Source organism: Haemaphysalis longicornis, unplaced genomic scaffold (assembly GCF_048455015.1).
Source record: "Haemaphysalis longicornis isolate Haplotype H1 unplaced genomic scaffold, Haemaphysalis longicornis Haplotype H1 scaffold_4, whole genome shotgun sequence".
NCBI lineage: Eukaryota > Metazoa > Arthropoda > Arachnida > Ixodida > Ixodidae > Haemaphysalis > Haemaphysalis longicornis.
Genome location: NW_027526361.1, coordinates 30337723 through 30364108, shown reverse-complemented (window position 1 = coordinate 30364108; position 26386 = coordinate 30337723). Strand labels below are relative to the sequence as shown.

The 26386-nt window shown below is 45.4% G+C and overlaps 1 protein-coding gene and 1 long non-coding RNA gene across 8 annotated transcripts in view; both read left to right on the top strand.

Annotated features, from left to right (window-relative positions):
- Gluclalpha (glycine receptor alpha 1) overlaps positions 1 to 26386 on the top strand; it is a 364471-nt gene that overhangs the window by 37363 nt on the left and 300722 nt on the right. The gene's annotated exons all lie outside the window — the stretch shown is intronic.
- Positions 5471 to 8541, top strand: LOC144178442 (uncharacterized). The gene is made up of 3 exons (XR_013324012.1): positions 5471 to 5876; positions 7559 to 7938; positions 8438 to 8541. It is a non-coding gene; the product is annotated as an uncharacterized LOC144178442 (long non-coding RNA).

The window sequence follows — 26386 nt, the reverse complement described above, 5'->3', positions numbered from 1 at the left end:
CTGGTAAACTTTCCCAGGAGACGAAAGGTCTAATTAAGAAACGGCAAACCATGACAATCTCCACCCCAGCTGGCAGAATAGAACTAGCGGAGCTTTCGAAGTTAATCAATAAGCGTAAGACAGCTGACATACGGAAGTATAATATGGGGGGGATCGAATACGCTGTAAAGAACGGAGGTAGCCTGAAAGTAGTGAAGAGGCGTCTTGGCTTGGGGAAAAATCAGATGTATGCACTTAAAGACAAGCAAGGCAATGTCATACCAAATAAGGATAAAATAGTCACAGTAGCCGAGGAGGTCTATAGGGATCTGTACAGTAACCGGGACATCTAGGATAATGCCGAACGAGGAAGTAGTTCAGAGGAGATAGACATCCCACCAGTAGCGACAGAAGAAGTAAGGAAAGCTTTGAAAGGAATGAAATGGGGCAAAGCACCTGGTGAGGATCAGATAACAGAAGACCTCCTGAAGGATGGCGGAGAAATTGTAACCTAAAAGCGTGAGGATTCCGGCTAGTTGGTAATCCAAAAAGAGAGCGGAATAGGTCAGGGAACAAACGCGTGTTAAGGACATAATAGTAGAATTTAAGAAGAAAAAATGGACGTAGGCAGGGCATGTAATGCGGAGGCAAGACAACCGTTGGTCTTTTTTCGCGCTGTGTTGCTAAAGGAGAAATTGTGCTTGAAAAACTGGCAAACCTGTATACGCAATGCCTAATGACTGCAAGTGTACCGTAATCTTGGAACAACGCGAACATCATCCCAATCCATAAGAAAGGTGACATGAAGGACTTGAAAAATTACAGGCCGATCAGCTTAGTGTCAGTGGTCTACAAGGTATTTACCAAGGTAATCGCTAACAGAATTTCTGCCACCTTAGATTTCAGTCAACCTAAAGACCAAGCAGGGTTACGTAAAGGCTATTCAACAATGGACCATATCCACACGATCAATCAGGTGACAGAGAAGTGCGCTGAGTATACTGAACCCCTAAATATAGCCTTCATAGATTATGAGAAAGAATTTTACTCGGTCGAAACCTCAGCCGTCATTCAGGCATTACGGAACCAGGGTGTAGACTGGCATTATGTAAGAATACTAGAGGATATTTACAATGGGTCCACAGCTACCATCATCCTCCATAAGGAGAGCAGTAAAATACCTATAAGGAAGGGTGTCAGACAAGGAGACGCAATATCTCCAATGTTATTCACAGAATGTTTATAAGAAGTATTCAGAACATTGCATTCGGAACAGGTGGGAGTAAGGGTTAATGGAGAATACCTCAGTAACCTCAGATTTGCTGGTGACGTTGCCTTGCTAAGTAACTCGGGGGACGAATTGCAAAGCATGCTTTCCGCACTGGACAGACAGAGTAGAACCATGGGTCCGAAAACTAATATGCCGAAAACTAATGATCAATAACCTCGAGACAGCACAGCGGTTTGAGATAGGTGGCGAGGCAGTGGAAGTCGTAAGCGAATATATCTATTTAGGCCAAGTTGTGACCCCGGATCCCAACCATGAGTCAGAGACAATTAGAAGGATAAGAATGGGGTGGAGTGCATACGGCAGACATTCTCAGATAATGAATGGCAGCCTACCATTGTCCCTGAAGAAGGAAGTGTATGACAGCTGCATCTTACCGGTACTCACCTACGAGGCAGAAACTTGGAGGCTCACTAGAAGGGTTTAACTTAAGTTGAGGACGATTCAGCGAGCTATGGAACGGAAGATGATAGTTGTAACATTAAGGGACAAGAAGAGAGCGGAATGGGTCAAGGAAGAAACGCGTTTTAAGGACATTTTAGTAGAATTTAAGAAGAAAAAATGGACGTGGGCAGGGCATGTAATGCGGAGGCAAGACAACCGTTGGTCATTGAGGGTAACAGAGTGGATCCCTAGAGAAGGTAAGCGTTGCAGTGGGCGGCAGAAAGTTAGATGGGCAGATGAGATCAAGAAGTGTGCGGGGATAAATTGGTCGCAGTGATCACAGGAGCGGGATAATTGGAGATTAATGGGAGAAGCCTTTGCCCTGCAGTGGGCGTAGATAGGCTGATTATGATGACGATGACGACGATGATGATGATGATGATTTCTGCGGCAAACAGGCGTGTGTAAAACGAAATTACATTCAAGACAGCTTGCCCCTCCGCGATGACTTATTGGATAAAGGCCCAACCACATGCACGCGTAAAATCGACGTACTCGCGCAAGGACGTACGCCTGCGGCGACATACGCCGCTGCCTTTACGCCGACCGACGACGTCGGAGAGGGCGAGTAACCACATATCGCCGCAACGCGCGCGTAAACCAATGCGCCACGCAGTGTGGCTCGACTACTCCGGACTCAGCTTTGTGGCGACCAGTTCAACTACATTTTAACTCAACTAAAACAAATAATGCCTATTCTCACAAAAGTACGTATATTTAATACGGAAACAACAAAAACAGTTCTTAGGACATTAAAAAACATTAAGGATTAGTACGCATACTTACCAGGCACAAAACCCTCGGGTACATTTGGCGTAAACTGCCTTGGTCCCGTAGTTGGTCGTTTCTTCGCATGTTTTGTCCAGTTGTTTGCTCTCGGTATTTTACAAATTACTCCGTTTTATCGCATAATTAATCGTAAAGTTAGTTTATTTATCAATTCGCTGTCTTGTTATGCGACCTGACCGGCGATAGCATCACCGCCAGAGGTCTACGTCAAAACCGTGCGCCAGAAAGTTTGCATCGATGTCTAGCGGGCTCTGACTTAGGCGTAACAAGCACGTAGCAATGCATTCGGCGTACGCCGGAGTACGCCGGTTCCTTGCGCGCTTACGCCGGTTTACGTCGTTGCGCGAGTACATCGGTTTTGCGCGTGCATGTGCTTGGGCCTTAAGGCGTGGCGCTGTGGAAGTCAATAATACGTGTTCGATCTCGACCGCGGTTTTTATCATGGATGGAAAAAAGAAGAACGCTCATTGATTAATTGATTGTATGGTTTAACGCGCCGACGCTACACAGGTGATGAGGCACGCCGTAGTGGAGGACTCCGGATCAATTTTGACCACCTGGGAGTACCTTCAACGTGCGCCGAGATCTCGAACACACGGGCGTTTTTGCTTTTCGCCTGCATCAGAAAAGCAGCCGCCGCGGCAGGGAATCGAACCCACGTCCTTTTGCAAGAAACACGCTGATGTTGCGAGATTTGAATGCAAGTTATAGAACCCGAGGTGGTCTGAAACAATATGTAGTCTTTGCAAAGGAAAGTTTGGCATCCACCTGAATGCAGCCGTACAGTTACAAACTGCGAAGTTTCTGAAGAAGCTGTATAGCTTGCCTTTGTAGCCGTACGACTGCATTCAGGTGAATGCCAAACTTTCCTTTGCAGAAACGTACTCCACCTTGGGGATTTCCCCTAAATCTGGTCGATTAATATGTAGTCTTCTACAACTGCGTGTCTTACGGGTTAGCAAAAGCGCGTAAAAACTCCCAATTTTTTAAAAAGCAACTAGCCAAGAAAGCAGAATTATTTGTACACCTGAAAAAGGGAACTGGTTGGTTTTATGTCGCCCGCACAAAGAGACGCTGCAATCAAAGATATAATTTCTCGGCAGGCTGTAGAAGCTGTCTAGTTTTGTCCACAAATAACTTTTCCCTGTTTAATTTCTTCGCTGACGTCCCTGTTTATTTTTTTCACTGCACTCTAAAAAAAAAGAGAGTCCAAAGGGAGTCGTCGCTGCAATGACTCTCTTAGACTCTACTAAGACTCTCTTTTACGCTCCACGACCCTCTTTAAAACAGGGAGGGGTCACGGGACTCTTGCACTTTGCAATGGGAGTCACGGGTCAACAGCATTTTTAGCATATATTTATTGACTGATTGAATTTCCACAGTGATACTTAGGTTTGTTGCTACCGTATTGCAAGATTTAGTGGCGCAGATACAAAAACATGAAAAGTAAGGGCACACAGGTGTGTGTCCCGTGACTTTGTCTGCTTCTGCGCAAACGGTACAAAATTTTATTTTCTAGGACTGTAAAGCATAAAAAATCTAACGCTGTTTATGGAACACACAAGGTTGAAACGCCAAGCTTTCTACGATGCAAACGCAAAGTCCACAACGCAAAGTGCTGAGCTAAGCTAATGTGGCGATTATGATTTTTAGTGTGTAATTGGGTCATCTGAATATGCTGCTTCGGTTAGCTCAGTGTTGTCATTGATATGGACTTTGGCGGATAGGAGTGTGGACTTTTCATTTGTATCGGAGAAAGCTTCGCCTTTTTCATCCTGCTCCTCTTCGTCTTCTTATTATTCTTTTTCAATTAGTGCCCTCCAAATTTGTAAAGTTGGCTTTCCTACTTCGCGTTTTATCAACGACACCACAATTTGCCCTCCCATTGTTTAAAGTTGGCTTTCCTGCGCTGAGTTTATCATCATCATCACCACCATAAGCCCTCCCATTTGATAAAGCTGGCTTTCCTGCAGTGCGTACAGGCGTAAAAGCGCCATGAGTGGGCATAGAGAGGTTCACTTTAACAATTTTTTGAATATGTCGTATCAGAAAGCAATCATCTACAATACATACCATACCTGTGGTAGCCAAATTATTTTGTTCTTACAATTGTCGGTAACTATGGGCGAATGAAAATGCTAAAGTGCGCAAAGACTAGCAAATATTTTAACATTGCATAGAAACCACATGTAACAATAACACAATATACTTAATATATACGAATTAAAGTCTTTACTGCAATGCTGTTCAATGTTGATGAAATAAGCAGAAAGTATGATTGACATTGCTTCTGTATGATTTAAGTGGGTTGTCTATTTTTTACGTTAAAAACATTGCCAACTGTGCACCGGATAACGCTCTGCGAATAAGAACACGAATAAAACTATGCTTCGTAATATATATTGCTACGCAACTAAATGGCCTCCTCAGGAACCCTACAAAATAGGCGGGAGAATATCAGGACGTGTGGCGTGTTCCTAACTAGCTTTTGCGCCACAATTCTGCCGCTCTACAATTCAGCCTCTCTATGCACGATGTTGCGTGCCTGCTTTCTTGCAAAGCTTCGTTGTCGTGCAACAAAGCCTACTTTGCTGCAGATGTTATTCTCATTCGCGTTTTACCAATTAAGCAGTATGTTCACTGCTTCATGTGCCACTAGTAATTTTGTACATTAAGTACATATCGATGTAAGGCATCGCACTTGCGCGCGTACAGAGCTCTGTGTTCAGATGTCATGTAAACTTACACCAAGCTGCCCGACCAAAAAGCAGAATTCAAGTGTTAGTCATTCAAATCCTTACTTGTAGTTGATTTTATTCAATAAAAACTACTTTATATTGCGACAATCTTTTTATTTCAATGATTAATGCATGTTGCCCACAATTATTATATATCTGAACCTGTGTGCGAGCGTCGCCTCTTTTAGTGCGTTTAAAAAAGCCGCCAAGTAGCACGTGACTGAGTTGTGTTCGTTTTATAAAAACTTGTGTACATTACGTAAAACGTACATATATAAAAAGTTTCTGCCAGAACCAGATTTCTTTTGTCTAGCGTTTGCTTTAAAACTCAATAACAAGAATACAAATGCAAATATTTTAGACAACGCGAATCAATAGAATCCACTGCGAGCCAAGTGGAGTACGCCAGTGAATGGCGCGAAGGCAGCAGCGGGGCGAGTTGACGCATTTTTGTCGAATTCGCGTATCAAAACCGCTGCGGGATGGAAACGGCGTGACACCGGTATGAAATTCGCTGTGCGGAATTCATTGCGCACCGCCTGAAATCGTCTACTAGAGTTCTTCAGTTCGGCAAGTCGACGGCGTGCTACGGTTGAATGCGAAGCCGGAACAAAGGCTGTGTCATCGTGTTTTTTCACGTGAGTACTGTCCCTGCTAATAATACCAAGTGAAATAGTTGTCTCGGTTAGCTTTCCGGACACATGCCGAAAAAGTTGCATATGCTGTGCTTGTTTGCTTGCTGCCTGGCGCCTCGTAAGCGTTGTGAAATCTCTCCTTCGCCCCCTCCTCCCTATTTGAGACTGTTCTAAGCTATCGCGCTCGCGAGACCGGCTGCCGCCGCCGCGACCGTCCTTCCTCGCGGCTGCTCGCGGTCTGCGGACCGCGATATGCGTCGTGAAACTGCCGTACTCCCTGTTCTGTGGCCGTACTCGCTCGCCAACGCGCCCCTACAGCGTACGCGTTGACCGTGTGCTGGCGGCGTTGTCGGGAAAAAAAAAAGTTGGCAAGAGGTGAGGACGCAGGAAATGTAGTTAAACAGATGAGAATTGGCAATGTGCAAGGGGGAGAAAATGGTATGCAAATGCAGGACACGGAGAGAGAGTTCGGGCCGCGCGCCAGCGAGCGAGTACGGCAGTTCCACAACGCCTGACGTTGCCAAGCTTCACGAGCTAATGACGAAGCCCGTCTTTGAGTTCACGTAGAGTTCACAGGGGCACAGAATTCATATACGTGGAAATTGGAGGTGAAAGGCGGACATGTGGCCTCGTAGGGAATTAAGTCTCGGGGTGTGTGTGTGGGGAGGAGGGGTATTTTACAGCGCCTACGAGGCGCCTGTTCTAACTTGTTCATGCCGTCCGTATTCTTCAGCACACCCTCCTTTTGCCCTCGTCCATTAGCCCACGTCAAGCTTGTCTCTAGCGCTACTGTTGTGTTCGCTGTCTAACGGCTGCTTTTTGCACCGTCGGTCGCAGAAAACCATTTGACTGTTGGGCGGAGCGGTACAATTCTGTAATACACGGCGCTAGTTTGCAATGGCAGGCTATTCAAAAGTCTGTCAAGTGTTCCCTTTTTATTCTGTAGTTTTCTTCTTTGACGTTTCGTGAAATAACAAACCGAACTACAAAAAAAACAGTACATGGGGGGTGTAAATCGTTTTGAACCCTTTGGTGCAGCGTCATTTTTAACACTGGTCTGCCCGTATAGGCAAACTTGTTGGGACCGTTTAGTGTCCTTTTTATGGGGAAAAGCCATTATGAATGGCATATTGGAATGTATTGTCACGTTCGCACGATATTTGCAGGTAAAAAAATAGGCCCCAGTGCAAAATGAATCCTTTAATATAGGCATCAAAAGAAGCCTGGAGCATGCTAAATATTCTTTTGAAGGTAGGTTGTGCTTTTTATGATCACATAGACGGACACAAGAAAACTACATACAATTTCACGAGTAGACGGCGCCATCTTCTCGTGAAAGCGGACGTTTTTCTTGTGCCCGTCTCTGTGATCGTAACAAGAGCAACTTTCCTTCAAAAGCTTACACCAATTAGCCCGACATAAAGCTGTGCAAAATATTACATGTCCTGATCACACACTCAGAGTGTACTTTCTTTCTGTATTTAGTGAGTCGCCTGTTTGCATCATTATTGTCTGCCAGACATGTTGTCACTTGGGCATTACTCCAGCGTGCAGACCAGTGTTGCACAAGTAGACATGCTTCAGCGCTCTTCCTGTCACCCTCATCTTTTGCGCAGTCTTTCAACTAGCCAGCAACCAAGTCTTCATCTTCCCTCTCGTTATATTTTGTATGTACTGTATTACAGAGCCATAAACACATCAGCTTGTCTACACTAATTAAGGAGGAGGTGCTCAAGCAAGGAACAAGGTTCGGGTGGAGGCCGATCGCGGAACCAGAGGACTCTGAAGCTGGTGAGCTAACCAGGACTGGAGATGGGCCTGCGGATTCTGTGTACCAGAGGTTCCAGACGAGCGAGTTGGCTTGCAGACGACCGGGCTCGGTTCTACACCTGGCCGCGGTTGGTGGCCACGGCCCAGGATGGATCACCACACCTGCCACGCAGGGCGTGGTGCTGCCTGTGCTGCTTTGTCCGAGCAGTACATGCATTCGGAGGCCAATGCTCTGCTGCAACCTGGACCAACGATGACCCGCGGCACACATCGCTGAATGGGGCTTCTCGTGTTGGTGAGAGCATTTCTGTTTTTCTCTTCGCTTGAACTGGATTTCGGGGGCTGCACGTTGACCCTTGTGTCCTTGTTTGGTGCTAAGTTTCCCTTTCACCGTTCGCCATTGTAACTCATTCTGTTCCCTTTCTCCCGAGTTCCGTGTGAACGTGTCACACTCCTGCAAGGCCAAGAGAATCTTCGCATCAACAATTAATTTTTCCCGAAAGGTTAGAGTGTCAAGCACCATACACTTGGCTGTTTGGCATGGAAAGACCCAGCATTTGAAACATGTCATAACAGCAGGTAAAATCTTGCAGGGCTGCAGATTTTCATCGACATGGCTGTGTGAGGTTATGCGGGTTTGTAGTAGGTTTCAGGGGATATAAAATTTGCTTGTGCCTGCTTTGGACTGGCCCTTGAGACTTCGAATTGCTTGTGCGGTTGACGTCTGTGTAAAATTGTCATTTGTTGCAACTGCTCCTGCCCTTACTTTTTGCCTTCACCTTTGGCTCTATCAGGTATGGCTGCTCTTAATCCTCAAGTCCTGTGGATGTCCATGCTCACGGGGTACTTTGCCTTTTTGGAGGTTTGTATTACACTTGTCTCTATCTTAGTTCTTTCAGTTCAGCTCATAACCACCATTTGCTCTCCTAGAGATCGCATAAATATTGGTGATTTCAAATTAATTCCAAATAACGGTTGGCTACTGTTATTGCACAAAGGCATCTTTGGATGTTAAAATGCTGTGAAAATTGTTAAAAATTGAACCTTGGTGTCACTTCTTTTTTATTCCCAGAGAGGTTGTGTCAGTTTTGTGCTTTTCATTTACGCACCAAAGGCTTCACATAAAAAAACCAAAGCTTCATAATACTAATGGGTCATTCCACGCGAAACGTTCGGGCCCAAAAATTGGCCACCGCCAATTCCGTTGAGAAAAGCAGGTGAAGGAATCCTGAAATACTATGAATATGTGGAAACCTTCATACAACAGCTGTAGAAACCCTAACGAGGATTTGAATATTCAGACAGATTTGATCAGTGGACAAAGCTTCCTCAAGGCAATATTACACTAAAATAATGCCGAGCACGGCAAACACTAGTTCGGAAAAGTTTTTTTTCCACCCTCCGGTTTTGTGAGCAATGTAACCTACATAAATGAAAACATGCAAATCAGTTATTCTCGATAGCACAAGGCAAAGGAGACTGGGAGAGGGTAAAATATGGGACAGAAGAAAAGGAGGGCTGGTCAGCCTTAAGAGCAGAAATTGACAAAGGGAGCAATAGAAGAATGGAAACTTGAAGGGAACAGTGCAACAACGCCTTCCCGGAGGGCTCAAATTGGTGCGAGGGGCCAAATATGGCCTACCGTCGAAACAAAATCTAAGTAAAATTATCAGGCTAGATAGAAGTTGTTCCAGACGGAGTTCACTATGTGCGGTGCGGCTTCTGTCTTCACTTGCGGCAACTTTTGCTATGTATATTGCTCATCTGATATGTTTAATCATTTTTGTGGGCCACGACACAGGAAGAAGCAGTTTTCCTCCCTTCATTGACCAGGGCAGTAGTCTGATGTGAAGTGAAGTTTAGAAGCGAACACATGCCCAGAAAATGGTAGGAAAACACCTAAGAGCACTTGGTGGAGAAGCGCCACTCTAATGTAGCAGGGCTCTAATGTAAGTACAGCAGTAATTACTTTTAATGAAATCACTTTGCAGGAGCTTTGGAAAAACTGAGTGTTGCTTCTTTGTGTGGTTTTAGAATTTTTAGAAAAACGGTTGTGTCAGCGAAATTGCTTAAATTTCTTGGAATCGTTCGCAGTCTTCAAAAATCATCTATCGATTTCTCTATAATCTTGCTCCGAATAATCTTCCAAAAAACAAAACCGAAGAAGCAGACAAAAAAGGCATATTGTGAGCTGCTAGCTACCAACCTTCAAAACAACTACCTGGTCTGATAACCACGCCACCACTGTGACACCATGACACACCTCCTAAATTTCCCATACGGACCCTGGCATCAATGAATATCTTGATGTGTGGGTGGGTTTTGTATTTTTAAGCTATTTTGGCAGTGATAACGCTCGTTTCTCACGAAATGGTCTTCCAGATCAGCCTAGTCATGCTAATACTACAAGCAATTAGGTTAAAGCTCCCATATTCAACTCATAGAAAGCTCTCACACAGTTGCAATTTCAACAACTTCAGCCAACGTAGTCATGAATAAAATGAGCCACTAGAAAAACAGTTGTCTTTAGTAACAGTTTTCTAAGAAAAATAGCTTGGTTGAATTTGTCTCATGACAGCTGATTAAAGCTAGAGTTTAAAGGTAATTCTTTTTCTGTGAACGAAGCGATGCTTCTTACTACTAAAACCTGTCCCGAACATCAAAACGCTCGAGACGGCCCGAAAATCCAGAAGCTGCCGTATGCATTGCGATGCTCGCTAAGTACACTACTTCTGGCGTTGACGCTGATATCTGCTAAGAATAGACTTCGGAATATGGCACGCAGACAGGGCGGTAACTTTCTTTTTATCGCAGAAAGTCTACCAATTTTTGGGGTCTAACAATTTTTGGGCAATAAAAATGGTAAGGTAAAAATTCGGGATAGGACAAAAACTGCTTGGGGCTGAAAACAAAACTCGTTCACTGTCAGTTTACTATCATGCACCTGTTGAAGCTTTCACTTGCTGGTTGTTATAATCTTCTGGCTCACTTTTCTAACCCTGCTTTCAGGAATGAGGTGCGATGCACTGGAACAGTGCCCAGCTAGCTATCCCCGAGTAACTGTTGCGTGACAAATGAAAAAGGCGTTCAGCTCTATCAGGGTTCGCACAGGTCCTTGAAAACCTTGAAAACCCTTGAATTTAGAAGTGTCAATTTCAAGGCCTGGAAAGTCCTGGAATTTTTAAAGGGTCCTTGAAAACCCTTGATATTTCCGGAGAGAATCAATGGCCCTGTCTTTTCACAAGAAGTTAAAGTGTTTGTCGTGGATTTTAGGTGTTAACAAATGTAAAAAAAACATTGTAACAATCAAGTTTCAGTGTATTGCGTGAAATTACAAGTTTGGTAGATTTTCATTATTACGAAGCAACATTGGGAGCAGGCATTTGTCAATCCAATCTATATCACGATACAATCCAGTGAAAGCCAGCTTCTGTTCTCTATCTTGCATCTTCCATCTAGTCTATGGACGGTTGCTCATTGCATGTTTGCTGTTCCTCATACGCTCCATTGACGTTTGCTTTTACGTAAAAATGGTGGACGTGTACATAGTTCATCCTGCCTTGAAGCAACACTTGCTCGATTTAATTTCAGCTGATACTCTTGCTGACAAAGCAGGAGATGCAGGCAGCATTAACCAAGTTTTGAAATCAATCAGTCTCAGCAAAACACCAAGAAAAAAGAAAAACCTCTAAATACCAGCCATGAAATAAAAAAATGAAGCTGGGGGAGCATTTACGAACCTGTTAGCACCTATCTAAATATACACTAATGTGCTTAGATATTTTGCAATAAAAAACTTTTGCTTTATGTTGGAAAAGTTATAAATAATTCCTGATAAAACATTAGATGGAGTCCTTGAAAATGTGTTTTGTGGTTCTTGAAAACCCTTGAATTTTGGCTTTTGAAACCTGTACGAACCCTGTCTATGAGCCTCCTGCATTGCACCTCCACCTAACATTTTAGAAAACAAACAATACCAAACTTGTGGCAGACTCTTTCAGAATATGTAGTTCTACTGAGGAGCAACTCTAGACCTCCGAAAATATCCTCGTACAGAATCAAAACTGAAGCCAATTTTAAGCTCTCTCTCCTTGCCTTAACTGATGTCCGATGACTTGAGGTTATCAATTGACTTTCAACTGGAACTCTTATTGCACAAGTAAGGCATGGGTGAAGTGAAATCACAAACGGCATGCTTTTTTTGAGGAAAAGTAGTGGGCAACGAAGGCGTTAAGGCAAATCGGGTTGAAGTTCTCTGTCTAGTAGTGCCAAATATAAATTGCGCAATGCAGAAATGAAACAAATGACAGGAAAAGGGCTGAAAATGCTTAGTGCACTTGTCAGGCATGCGGAGACATCCACGAATACTTTGACTGAAAAAAAGCTACCCGTCCTCTAAACCAAAGCTCACTAGTGCATACCCGGTGTAATTTCTGGTAGTTCTCACCTTTAAACGCAGTCGGATTGCAAAGCTGACGACATCATTTGATACTTGACTTCTGTGAGCCATTTGATCAAAAAATCTAATGGTAATGCAGCGTAACCACAAGTGACATCCTTTTTTGTATAGCGCAGCAGCCATGGCACCTATTGAAACAACACATGCTGCTCAACCCTCAAAAACACCGTCAGAAATTTCAGTGTAGCCAGAGCAGGAAAATTAGAACTGATTCTAAAACTGCAGTGCCTAGACTAACCAGTGGGATGCGTTAGTTGCAAGGGAAATGACAACATGGATATCAGGAATATACAGCATTGATGATCGGTGATCGGTGCTTTATATTGCCGATTTTGTGATGTTGTAGTTGTTTCTCATGTACCTTGGTGGTTAGTCTAGACACTACACGTTTAGGCAACCTTGAGATTTTCGGCAGTTTTTTGCAAGGTGAGGTGTGTATGTTTTCCCAGAAGGGAGCGTTGCAGCTGCGCTTGATAAAAAAGCATGTGACTCGTGGTCATGCTGCATTACCATGGAATTTTCTTGACCAAAAGTCTTCCAGCAAGCCAAATGCCAAATCATTTTGCCAGTTTTGCAATCCGATGGCAGTGACAGATGATAATTACCTGAAAATGACACCAGCTTTCCACTACTGAGCTTTGGTTCGAAGAAAGGGTCGTTTTATTTTGTGAAAGCTTATTTCTGAAGGTTCCCCGCATGTGTATCAAGTGGACCTGGCATTTTCAGCCACTTTCCAGCAGTTTTCATTCTGATTGATTGATTGTAGGGTTTAACGCGCCGACGCAACGCAGGCGATAAGGCGCGCCGTAGTGGAGGGCTCCGGATTAGTTTTGACCACCTGGGGATCTTTAACGTGCGCCGCAATCGCGAAAACACGGGCATTTTTGCTTTTCGCCTCCATCAGAAAAGCGGCCGCCGTGGCCGGGAATCGAGCAGTTTTCATTCTGTTTGTGTGTTGCAAACCTAATATTTCGTGCTACTACGCAGTTACCCAACTTCAAGCCGATTTGCCATAGCACCCCCGTCGCCCTCTACTATTCCTCGAAAAAAGAACGCCTTTTGTGATATCGCTTCACTCATGCCCTACTTTTGTGATAACAGCTCCAGCTGAAACTAAAAAAATAACACCAAGTCATCGGATATCAGCTCAGACAAGTAGAGATTTCCAATCAGCCTTGAACACTGCCAGCTGTTCACTGGCCAGTTTTGTTAGTACGAGGCTATTTTTGGAGGTCTAGTGTTGCTTCTTACTGCAACTGTCTATTCTGGCAGTCTCCAAAAGGTTTGATATGGTGCCTTTTTGAAAATGTTAGGCAGCACTCTTTTCGCCGTGCGAAAGCTTGCTGGGCACAATTCTAGTGCTTCGCAAGTTATTCCTGCAAGCAGGGCTACCATAGCGAGTCAGAAGATGACAATAAACCGCAAGTGGAAGTTCTGGTAGATAATTGATGATCAGAATGTCAACAAAAATGCACCACTGAGATTGGTTTTAAATTCCAAGTGGATTTTTTGGCATCTCTTGCTTGCCGTGAATCTGGTGCTTGCTGTAGTCCTTAATAAGATGTTTTTACATCACGTGGGGACTAAGTTGGTCCCCTAATAATATCGAACCATTTCAGAGAACCATCCAAAATTGTGTATTTTGGAATGAATGTTCGGCTTCACCACGAGACGCGGGCGCCATGCGTGCAAGCACCACGTGGGCACCACGGGGACAAATTAATTTGCACTAGAACTTTTTCTTGGACAGGATTTTTTAATGTAAACCTTCAAAATGCGTATTCTAAATTTTTTCCACTATTGGTGGTTTGTTATACACAACTTCTCTTTTTTTCATTTTTCTTTACGGTGACAAAATTTTGATTTGGGTTTTTTTTTTTGCGATCATTATTTATGCAAACATTACACAACTGGTGCTAGCAAGGGCGTTGAATCATCTTCATTTTTGCCACTGCACTATGTGCCTAACCAACACATTTAGCAAAAAGAAATGTTTTCTTAGAGCCCTAAAAACTGGTCAATTTTCTGCGGTAACAAAAGAGTTGAAATCAACGCTGGTGTCAGCTTTACTGCATGACTCTGAATTTGTGCAGAGAAGCCCCTCTAGTGCATGAGAAGTTCGAGAACAAAAAGTTGGACATCCAAAGTCAATAAATTGGGATAGGGAAACTAATTATTGTGGCATGTCCCATCAAGGCTGTAGTGTCAGCTTTACTGCATCGCTCACAACTCGTGCAGAAAAGCCCATCCAGGGAATTAGAAACTTTGGAACAAGTTTTGTGCCAAATTTAATTTTATGAGAAGTTAAAAAATCAGGGTACGGAAACTAAACGCGTTGACAATAATTCAAATAGACAAGTGGTTTAAAATTTTTTCTTGTGGCCACTAAAAACATGAAGAAACCGAGGCACGTAACAAGGCAGTGGTGCCCTTTGTACTGACAACTTAGGTTTCTTTTCCATCAGTAATAAGTGTGATCTAGATAACTACAACTGTAAGCATTATTTAGTGCTTCATGCTTTCACTTAAGCTAAAAACTGTTGAAGGAAAAAACGAAACGGGGTGCAGACATTGCATGCAGAGTAGAAAATATAGTCAGCGTATTGAATAACTTTAAAAAAGCGTCAAAGTTAATCAGTGAAGCGTAGATAGAAGGTTCAGGCAAATTGCTATCAAGCCTAAAAGCAAAAGAAAAGTGCAACAAGCAGCACACCCAGCGGTTTTTGCCCAGGGAATGGGGGGAATCTATGATGTGTTGTTCCCATCTGGAAAGTCGATGTATCCAATTTGTCCCTTGGCGTTTTGCATGTACCCACTAATTGCGAATCATGCAAGTACAAGCCTTTCTTGGGCCAAGTTTGACTTCTGCAAAGAAGCTAAAGCACTGATTTGGGAGCTTTTAGATGTTTATTACATAAAAAACAGGAGCACAGTGAACCTGTATTGCAATGAGCTTGAATATTTAGAAACTTCGCTATGATTCCTGTGTTACCATTGTGCGGCCCACTATTAAAGGGTGTTATTTTAGACGATGCACTCAATAAACTTAGTTGCAAGCAAGTGCTTGTCCTGTCATCTTCTATGTCATGTGCTATGGACTCGACTTTTTAAGAACTATGTACCAACTTGCCTCATGCTTTTTACTGAACAGTTTGAGTTAGACTTTGTACCCCTCCAGTGTTTTGCAGTGTGGAGCATGCCCTTTGTGCAGCAGGTGTCTCAGTTCACTTACTGCTTTGTTACTCGTGCTGCCTTTAAGCTTTACATAGATATTTTCATACCATCAAAAGGGGGGAGTAGCAGCCTTTTGCACTCATAAATTCTTAGTCTCCCTCCCTGGAGCTTTCAGATCCTCTTTATGGATGCAATAATTTTTGAAGCCTTTGCATTTCTGGGGTGTCCATATGTAACTTCATACATTATACATATGTTCCCTCATACAAAATATTTCATAACAAAAGCCAAATGGCGAAGCAAGGAAATGTAATGGCAAGAGGTGTGCTCCTCGCCCTCTTTTTTGTCAGGCACTGGGCAGTTAGCCTGTTGTTGATGATTTTACTGTGCTGGCTACAATTTCATTTTGCTTTTGTCTTATCGTTCAATTTCTTTTCATTGATATTTCTGGCAGGTCCGAGACAAGGCCTGGTCCGAGACGCCAGGACCCGAGGACACCTTGCAACGCTTGTGCACGGCTTGTGAAGATTTCTGGATTGACTTCATGGACTTGTGTAAGAAGTCTGCCTTAGAAAAACAGCAACAAGGAAAGAAGCCTTTAAAAATTATCGCAATTTATTTCCACACCAGTTTAACCTTGCACCAGCAGGTATGCAAAGCTGGTTAACACAAAACTTGTTTTTGTGATTTAATATCATGCCTGTTAGTCTAGCAAACCTGCGTTGTGACAAGCCATAGCAAGCAGTAAAACATTCTTAGTGTATCTGTATTTTTAGGCTATTTGCTGGTTATTTTGTAATTTAAAACAGCTGTGATACCCTAAGCTGGCTTTTCATTCAAATGTGTATCACTTTCGTCTTTAATAAAATAATTTTCAAGTACTTTTGGTTTGCTTTGCTATACTTGTATGAAACTGCTCATGAAGCTGCATGCATGTGGGCTAAAATTGCACTTGCACATATACTGCAATGATTCCACCAGCAGTATTACTGACCATCTCTGGGAAGGTCACCCATACACTTCCACGACTCTGTCGCCATAAGCATCACGGGACTCTTTAAAAAGGGGCGTCCTCACAACTCTTGTTACAGGGTCGCGATGATCATCAGGCAGGGGTCCCGTGACTCTCTTTTTTCTTTCGTGGCAGTCAGTGCTGACTCTAAGGAGGTAGTCACCCATATTCTACTGTGACTACTGCGACGGGGTCCGTGTGACCCCCTTTCAATAAGAGTAAGCGTGACTCTGCGAAAGGGGGTCGATGAAGAGTCAAATCTGTGGCAAGTAAATACCCCCCAAAGAGGGTCACAGGGACTCCTTTTTTTCTTAGTGTGTGAGGAACCATAACTGCGGTTTGTATTCTTTAGACAGAACAACAAGAAAAAATATTAAAATTGTACACCGACCCGAGTCGATCGGGACTTCTCTTCCTTAACTGGAATGAAGGGCGATACACACAGGTATTGACAACATGTACTTAGAAAACCGAACGCGGCGGGAATTTCGCAATGGAGAACGTTCACAGTTATCGCAGTTCGCATTCAACAGAGGTTCTGAAATGACTCCATGTCACACTGAATCAAGTTTTTGGTGTTTATATATCATTTTGAGGGTTAGCATAATGTGGTGGTAAGTGTTGGCACCGTGCTAGAGGCACGCAGATGAGCCTAGTGAGAACGAAGGATCTGAAAACTGGGCACGTGATGTAGCATACGGAATGAGCACGTGCTGTGGTATACAGAAAAACAAATAACTGCGTCTCACGCATCGCCAGTTTTTGGCGCAATGCTCCAGTTTGGTCTGCCAGGTGTCTTGCCTGGTGGGCCCTTGCATCCCCATCCTGGCGATCCAAGGATTTCTCGACGCAAGCGGAGGCTCGTGCAAATAAACGCGTAGTAATAATGTTTTACAGGCTCACCTTATAAAACAAACAAGAAAAAGACCGCTCAACACAACAACAATCTTTGCGCGATTGAATATGCGTGCTGCCCGTTGCCTCTGGAGCTGTCGGAGAGATTGTTTAAATTATTTAAAAGCCACTACTGGCTCTAAGAAGTCCTAGCTTTGAGGCCCAAATTATCGCCGCGAAGTTCATGCAGGAATATAATAATGTGCTATGCTCCCATTTGACACTAACATGATATATCTGACGCGACACCTTTTATAATCTATTAGCTTTTATAATCTATTAGAACCAGATACACTGTTTCCATTGATTTTTGTAGATATGATATAGATTTGTCGTCTCATATATGTCTGGAAATTTTACTCAGGTCGCTCTGTGTCCGCAAAAAAGTACGCACACGTTGAACCAACTATCCGTAATATCCCAAACTACACAATCAAAGCTCGAAGGAAACAAGGCCCCACGTTTTCGTAACAGCTTGTCCACAAATTACGTTCCGGCCGAGAATCCTTTTGGTCCAATATTCGTCAAACCGCGAAACAGCTTCGCGGTCCATCTCGTACACGCCGGCCAGATGCCAAGTAGCAGCAGCCTCTGCGGCGACCATTCTACGAAGCCATCGTCGGCATTAGGCCCGAGAGGACCGCTTTCCAGAGAGCGTTCCCGCAAATGCTTTACTCTTCTCCCGTTTCGTTCTCCTTCCCGCTAAGGCACTTCACCAACGACCAGAACAAAACGCAGACGTCAGAGAAGCCACCGAGAAAAGGATCGCACCGACAATGGACGTCGTTTTAGATAGACAAGGATCGACGCGAGGAGTAAAAGAAGGAAGAGAAGGACCCGCCAACTGCTACGTTTCCCATTTCCCCTAATACAGTCCACTGTAGGGACGGCGGGGAAAAGGCGGCGACATAAAGGACGACGAGCATCCCCAACGCTTCCCTCTTTTTCCCGGTGCCACAGCCGGCGCGCGGTTGCATGCCAGTCGAACCGACGACGACGACGACGACGCGGCAGCGAGGAGAGCAAAGTGCACTCGTCGCGCGCCGCTCTTGTCCAACGGCGTCGGCCGCAAATGGGACAAAACAAAGCACGCCGTCGGTGACGCCGTTTTCTTCCTCCGCTCAAGAAGAAGGGTAGACGCGGGGGCCGCCACCACCGCAGGATTGCCGCGACAGAAGCGCGCCTTTGTGGCCCGGATACGAGGGAGGGGGCGCAGAAATGCCACCGGCCGACGATCCTGCAGCGCGGCGCCGAACAAGGGACGCGTGCCATCGACCCGAGATGGGAACCCGTGGCGCAGAAGGCGGCCAGAGGAAGCCCGAGGTGGGGGGAGCTGCGAAGAAGACGACATCCCCCCAAATGGCGTCTCGTATACGACTGGCCGCGACAGTAAAAGCCGCGCCGGTAGTAACCTGCAGCACGACGCCGAGCCGAGCCCAAGTGAAAAAAGACCCGCTTGTTTCTCTTCTCCGGAAGTTCTTGTTGCCTTCTGTGTTGGAACAGTCCTCCTTGCGGAAGAATACGCCTCTCTGCGTACACGTGCGTCTGTGTGTGCGATGAGTTTCATTGTGATTCGATTTTATTGTTTAGCACGCGTGCGTGTGCGACGCCTGCGAAGCACGTGCTCGGAACAGGCGCGCCGTACAAAGCGCGTCCTCGCGTCCAAATCACCATTGAACGGCCCCTGGTGCCTTATTAAATTAAGGCCGCCGTTTTACAGCGTGAGCGCTGCGTTGCTTGTAGAGCGGATACTAAGTGAATTCTCCCCCTTTCCCAACCTCCCTTTATTTTTGCAGCTGCGCTGTTTTCTTTTTTTTTTAAGATCTTGTAGCTTCCAGGGAGTTTAGCATTGTTTCTTAGCCTCCTAGGATCTTTCAACTGGGCAGTCAGGTTTACGTTAGTTCTAGAATGCGAAATTGTCTTTGACTTTTTTTTTTCGCGATTTCTTTTCGGGGTGTTCGCTGCTTCATCGCTGTGCGTTCAATGGGGTACCATATGTTGGCGGTTTTATTCATTGCGAAGCATAATCACTCATTATTCCAGGCATCAATTTGCGGTCGTCGTCCATCGAAAAGCAAAAAAAAAAACTGTCTTGCCTGTTTACGGAGTGGCAAAATTTTTGCTGCAACTTTTTAAAGTAGCATACGCTGCTGCGTGTGCTCGTGTGTACACGCCGCAAATGCTACGGAGGGAAGATGGAGAGGAAAAAACTGTGTTAGAATCCTCTGTCATGAGAATCGGTAAAACACGGAAGTGAAATGTGCAGCGAAATCTGCCGCTGAGCATGATTTGCGGGTCGGCGGCTGTCTTGTGCGTGTGCTTGGCGAGCGACGTCCTGCTGGCGGGTCGCCTCGGCAGAGGTGTACTTGCGTCATTTCCGTGACGGATATGACGTCAGTGAACGCTTGGGGTATCACGGCAAAAAACACCTTCGTGTTAAAATATAAAACCAGAAGCGAACAACCCTAAGTATAACGTGCTCTTTAGCACTAAAGGTTGCTTCACCGCAAGAACACCATGTGTGGAGGGGTGCACCTTTTACAGGCCGCTTGTTTCTTTGTACTGGCGTCATTTCCGTGACGGATATGAATGACGTCAGTGAAATCTTGGTGTATCAAAGAATAAAACACTTTCGTGTTAAAAAACATGCCGGTTTCTACTTACTACCGTAACGCTACAGTGGCGTACCCAGTTACGGGGCTGAGTGCGGGGAGCAGAATTCATACTAGGTCCCTTTTAAGGTTGTAAAGCGCTAACTGTTTACCGCTGCCGCTGCCGTACAAGGATCCCAACGCTGAGACCCCGCTTCAGGTTCTCCATTGGAACGCCTTCATCTTGCCTCTGCCCTCACACACAATCTAGAAATAAATTCTAATATTACGGGCCGACGAGATTATTATACCAAAGCTCATGTTACGAAGAGCTTTGACGCTAGGTCATAATATGAGATCGACTGCCTCAGCGTGAATGCTCGTGTAAATAACAGTATTTAGGCGGGAGATGTGACAGAAAAGGCAGCCTGTGGCTTAAGCAGTGTAGGTAGATTACAGGTGACCAATGCCAACTTTATGTCGCGTTTGCGTTTCGAATACGATTCTGTGCGCCGACTTGACGTTGCTAGAGGATGCGTTGGAAGGTAGGGCACTCTTTCTCAGCGCGCAAATTAATCAACACGTTCAGCCATCCATATCAGGGCCACAGTCCTAGTCCTTGAACTACCCCGCGTCATTCAGCCTATCAAATCGAGGCTGTAAGAACCGGCGGATGTAGCAGCCAATATTTCAACGGCTGGTCTACCCCGGTGGTTGGGTAATACCATTGAAGGGTTCTTACGGAAGCATATCATGTCTATATTTGATGACTTAGCTTTTCAAAACCTAACAGGTGCAGGAAGGGACGCAACACCCAATTTCTAATACTTCCGAATAGTTTCGAATACTTTCGCATGCTTTCGAAAACTGGAACACTGTAAACGATTTTCACCTGTACAATCTTTTTTTAGCACATGCTGCTATATGTCATAACAATATATAGACTGTATGCTATTGTTAAATGGGCGCAGTCCTTGTCAAGCCCTAGTCGCTTTTGTCTGTGTTCCCTTCGGTGTCATTTCTATACTGGAAATAAAATGATTTGATTTGATTTGATGCATTAGCCGTAAAAAGCACGTTCTTCAAACTTCATGCAGCGGACAAAAGCCATTGGAAACTATCGTAATAAACTATTACAGCCAGTTTACGTTGTAGTTGCAGAGAGACTAGGAATTTTCTGAGGGACGCCGGTAGACATGACCCCCAAAATCCCTTATCTTGAGCGCTAGTGCGAATCAGATTACCAAGAGAGCACTTCCTACATAAGGGCACATAGAATATAGAATATAGAATATATATGATAGAATATAGTAAAACGGCATCAGTTTCTTGCACAGCCTTTTTTCCAACAAATACATGGCCCAGCGCAGTCACTTGGTATTACATACTCTTCACGACTACCCGAATTTCCTATTTCCAGCGTTACAGAATCAACCTTTAGAACTTTTTTGTGTGCACCTACTTTACGACGTTTAATGTCTGTGCGCTACTCAGAAACGTTCAATTGACAATTAAACACTTACCGGTGCGCCAAATCGACAGTCAATGTTCCACTCTATTGACAATTGGTTCAAAGGCCTTAGGAAGGCCTTGGAAACGGCCGTGTAGCACAGTATTACAGAATTTACCGACGTTACAGAAACTGCTGCAGTAGGCAGCTGGGAAAGGAAGCTCTTACTGAACCACTGCAGAGCCTCTTCAACACATGGCAATAACGGCTCGTCTCTTTGTGCACCACGCGTATACGCTAGGTAATAAAATGTAACAACAATATCGCCACTCTTGCCCCCACGACGCATTCGGCATTGTTGTCTGCGTGAAAGGCGGGTCTATGCGCATCAATCAAGCGTGCCACGCGTACGCCACCCTGGGCGGGACAGAACGAGAGGCTCAGCCTAACGACGCCGCTGTTTAATGGCTTCCGGCGCGAAACCGATAAAGGCGGGCTGTGAAAGCGAACCGTGTGAGACGAGCACCGCTGTTTTCGAGTGACTGCTGCTGGAATGCCGCTACGCCCCTCGAGCATAATGTGGGGCGCGATGAAAGGCAACGTCGAAACAAACCTGTGTTTGACGTGCACAAATCGTAATATGCATGGATATGCGTGCGTGAGTGCGTGTATTTATTTATGTACGCATGTATGTACGCATGTATATATGTATGTATGTATGTGTGTATGTAAGTATGTATGTATGTATGTATGTATGTATGTATGTATGTATGTATGTATGTATGTATGTATGTATGTATGTATGTATGTATGTATGTGTATGTATGTGTGTGTGTATGTATGTATGTATGTATAAATAGTCAACCCACAGAAACTTTCACGGTTCCCTCTGGTGGTGTTTTTATTAAGGATATTTTATGTACCGTAGCAGTCACTATACCGCCAGCGTACGTCCTGTTACGACATTCAGGATTTCGGCGCAATAATCTCATCAGTTGTGCGCGTGTATAAATTCGGTTTTCTGCTTTGGCCGTCCAGCCCATTGAAGAAAGCAGCAGTTCTTCCAGGGCTTATTTGGTTGTCACTGTAGGCATGGAGATGCCACCCGGGTCAGCCGTCACCGATCCCCTTCGCTGCATAAAGCGACTGCAATTTTCACAGTTATAAGGGCCGAATTCCGACTCCCCCGGCACTGCATTTGCTCCCTCCTCCCGGCTGAGGGGAGGATTCCGCAATTCTTGTGCACGGGGAAATAGATTTCGAGGATCTCCTCCCCTTGAGGCTCGAATGGAGGAAGGATTCAGAATACCAGGGCAAGTTTTCCTCGCCCTAGTTGTATCCCACTACCTGTCGATATCCTCGGTGTTTGTTGCCATAAAACTGCCATAACGCTCACTATCCGGTCTGAGAGCTTAAGATCCTTGCTACGCAACACATTTCTTGAGCGTGTCCGACTTGTATACTTCTATCGGTCCATGCAGGTTCCAAATGACCTGACCTCTGAAATACTATCTTCGGATCAAGGACCCAACTGCCCCTTTACTTTTGTTCACTGCATGCTTCTGTTCACAACGTTCTCTAGCTGGCCCTGTAGACTCAATCTACTTGAAGAAGGGCTCGCTGGGGTTCGCGTTGTAATGTCCGCACCAATCAAGCTCGAGAGGCTTTGCAGAGATACATGTCCTGTACAAAAAGAACATACTGGTTGTAACGTTAGACACCAAAACAAGTACGTGAAGTGCGATAGAGGGGTTGTGTACCATGTTCCGTTAGCCTGCGGAAGGGTATATGTAGGGCAAACGGCACGGTGCGTCAACTCCAGGTTACGTGAGCATCAAAATAACGTACACAAAAGAAAGGATGGTAACCTGTCGACTCACTGCGGTGAATGCCCCAAGTGTGAACCATACTTTAAAAACTCTGTGATATTGTTTCACGACTCTGATCAGCGCACGCGTGAGATAGTAGAGGCAGCTGAAATGCAACTAGGTGATTTTGAGTGTGTCAGCACGACATCAGTAGCCTTGTCCGATAAGGAGGCAGCTTTCTTAAAAAAGAACTGGTCGTGGTAATGACTAGCTGACACGTGTCGGACAGCGGCAAGCGATTCCGTTATTTTAATCTGTGTATAATCGTAACCTTTTCTGTATCTCTTGTATTTTTGCTGCTATATATTTCACCTTGATTCAATAAAATTCAGTTGGAAGTAGCGCTTGTCCTTGTCTACTGTGTCCCTGTTTTTTTTCTGCGCTTAAGATGAACGTTAAGGTACTCAATCTACTTGTTAGACTTCTCCCACGTTTTTTTTTTTCACGTTCGATTCACTTGGTTGGCCCACTATGCTAACCCACTATGTTTGCACTGGTTTGCCCACACCAGTGCGGAAGCAATGGTATGTGGTGCCGCCTGCTGAGCGTCGAACGATTGAGGATCAATTGAACGCCATGCTTCATAGTGGTCCTCGAACACCCGTTCAGCGTCTCCTCACCCGTTGCCATAAATAAGAAAGATAGATTTATTGTATTTGGTGCGGATGGCTTGTGTCTGAACAACATTACACGCAGAGTCGTCTACCCTTTTAGCAGTGCCAAAGCGCCAGGGATGGAAATAATTCGGCTTGCTCTCGGCAATACTAAGTCGTGGTATGAACGAAACGTGGCCCTGGTGTGAGCGCTGAATAAAAAGTGCCACTTTCCTGAATAGCCGAAGACTGAAGACACTCCTTGTTACAACCTGACAGAATATTTCGTGAAGTAGCAGGGTTAGATCATTCCGGTTAGGTTGCATGTAAATATAAGCATTGAAGCGTATCCATAGCTCGAACGTATAAAACAAACTAAATTTATTGGGGTAATAGAATAGCTCGGTGACTTGTGCGTGGGAACTGGATATGAGGGAGAGAAAAAAAGGGGATGGAGATATGCACCCCTCCCCCTTGCGATGTTTGCCTCGCAAAAGCCCCTCAGCGAAAGCGCGGTAGCTTTGACGTAGTTTTTGGCGCCTTATACAATTGTACCGTATCAACTGCCGGCAGTTCAAATTTGTATCGCGGCAGTCCCAGACCATGCGAGTAATATTTAGTGGTGCACGATTGTTGCATGAGGTGCGGTAGTAGCAGTAGAACTTTTATTGTGAGAAGAAGGGGAGGAAGGGAATAGGGATGAAAAGTTGAGAGGGAGTTCATGGGTGGGACCCGACGTCCAGGGCTCCCATCTTGGCTCTCTGGATCAGACGTAGCTGATCTTCGAGAGATGAGCTGGGAAGGGCTGCCTGCCATGTCTCGATAGGATTAATCTGGGTACTAGTGTTTTCCTGGGGCCAGGTAACGCTAGATGCGCCATCCAGGCTACGGTGTCCGTTGTAGTGGCTCTAGACGGAATTTCGCGCGGTATCAAATGTTCGAACGCGAGGAAAACAGCTCCTCTCCCGGCTTCGTTGCGTCGCATTCGTTGCATTCTTTCTAGTTGTTTCTACAAACAGAACTACCTCAAGAATAACGTTTTTTTCCCGTTTTCGCACCGTGACACTCCTTGGTGGAATACTCGAAGCAACAAGTCTTCCCCAAAATGATTAGAAAGTAGCAGGGAATTCGGTTAGGGGATTCAGGTGCGAGAACGATCATTCTGGTAGTGTGTAAGTACACAGAATTCCTAACAAGGAACCAAGCATCTGTCCTTCTTCTCGAGAGTATCATGGAGCGCCATTGAAAGTGTCCTTTCGAGTTACCCCGTGAGGGACAGCGTCTGCATGGGCGACGCTTGGAAAACAGGCGGGCGGCTACGAGAACGCGTCGGTTTCGCCGAAACCCTATCAAGTTTTCGAGGCCGCGCTCAAGTTGAGCGCACGCGCGAGCGAGAGCGTCTAGTCTCACTGAATATCGAACGAAATGTGATTCCACAAGGGAGAAAAAAATGAAGGAACGAGCCGGCAGGGCTGCCGCGCTTAGAATAAATACGGCTGAGAGATCGATGGCGTTCGCGTGGCTTCACGCGGCGCGCGTGCATGGGCGCGACGCCATCAGCGTCCGCGCCGCCGATCGTCCGGGCATGGCGCTATCGCGCGCGCGGTGATTGCGAGACGACCTAGCGGCTCGTTTGCGCGCACATTTCAATGGAGGGGAAGACCTTAATCATGTTACGCGCTCACCACCCAGGGAAGCACGGGTGGCGAGCAGGGCGACGCGCAATCGACAGACGCGCCTGCGCCGCGCGGTCGGCGAAACGAGATGCCGACGCGCCACGTTTTCCGACGAGAATTTAACGAGAGAGAGAGAGGGGGCCGGAAAGGAGGCGGTTTTTGAGGCATTGGCGCTTGGGGGTGACGCTGTGACCCGCACCGATGACAAGACGTGTCGTCAACACCAGTCACCCGGACACGCGCGTGGTTCTTGCGAATTGCGTCGCGGGAATGCGGGCGAGAGGCTCGGAACCTTCGAAATTTTCGGAAATGTTAGAAGACGGAGAATATGAAGCGAGAGACCGGGCGTTCAAGGTTTCTCTGCTCTTCGCAGTGAGGGAACACGGCTTGCTTCTGGGGCGTTTAGGGACGCATTTTTGTGCTGTTCCAGTGTCAGGTTTGACGGCACTCGTCTTTCGGGCGCAGTTGTTGTTATTAAGCGTAAACAGAGACATGCGTATAGTGCGTATCGTTTTCATGTATATCTGCTTGTGACGGAGGTAGATATTTTGTTCATATCCGCAAGTGCATGTGAACCGAAACGTCACGATTTTACGCGGGTTTCTTTACAGTTTCAGTACGTTGCATAACCTTAGTAAAGTATTGAGGGGCTCTGCTTTTACCAACCCTCGTGACATCCGAGAACGTACGGAGCATCGTCAGATTGACCGTTTCTAGCGTCACCCTACTGCCGCTGTGTCAACCTCCACTGACCCAGTCACAGCACAAACGTAAGCGCAATAATAGTGACGTCACGCGCTAAGCTGGACTTTCAAAGGACACAAAGGTGACAACAACATAAATTAAACATTTATGATATTTATTTGAACACAAGGCTCGATACGCAATCATCATTTTTCGTGCAAGAACATTAAATTGCTCATTGAGCGAAAGACGCGGTTGCGGCGTCTGTAGCCGCTCCGGGCCAAGTTTCCGTTTTCTGCAATGCGTTACATAGGGCGTGCCTCAGAAAAACATCCACAGAAG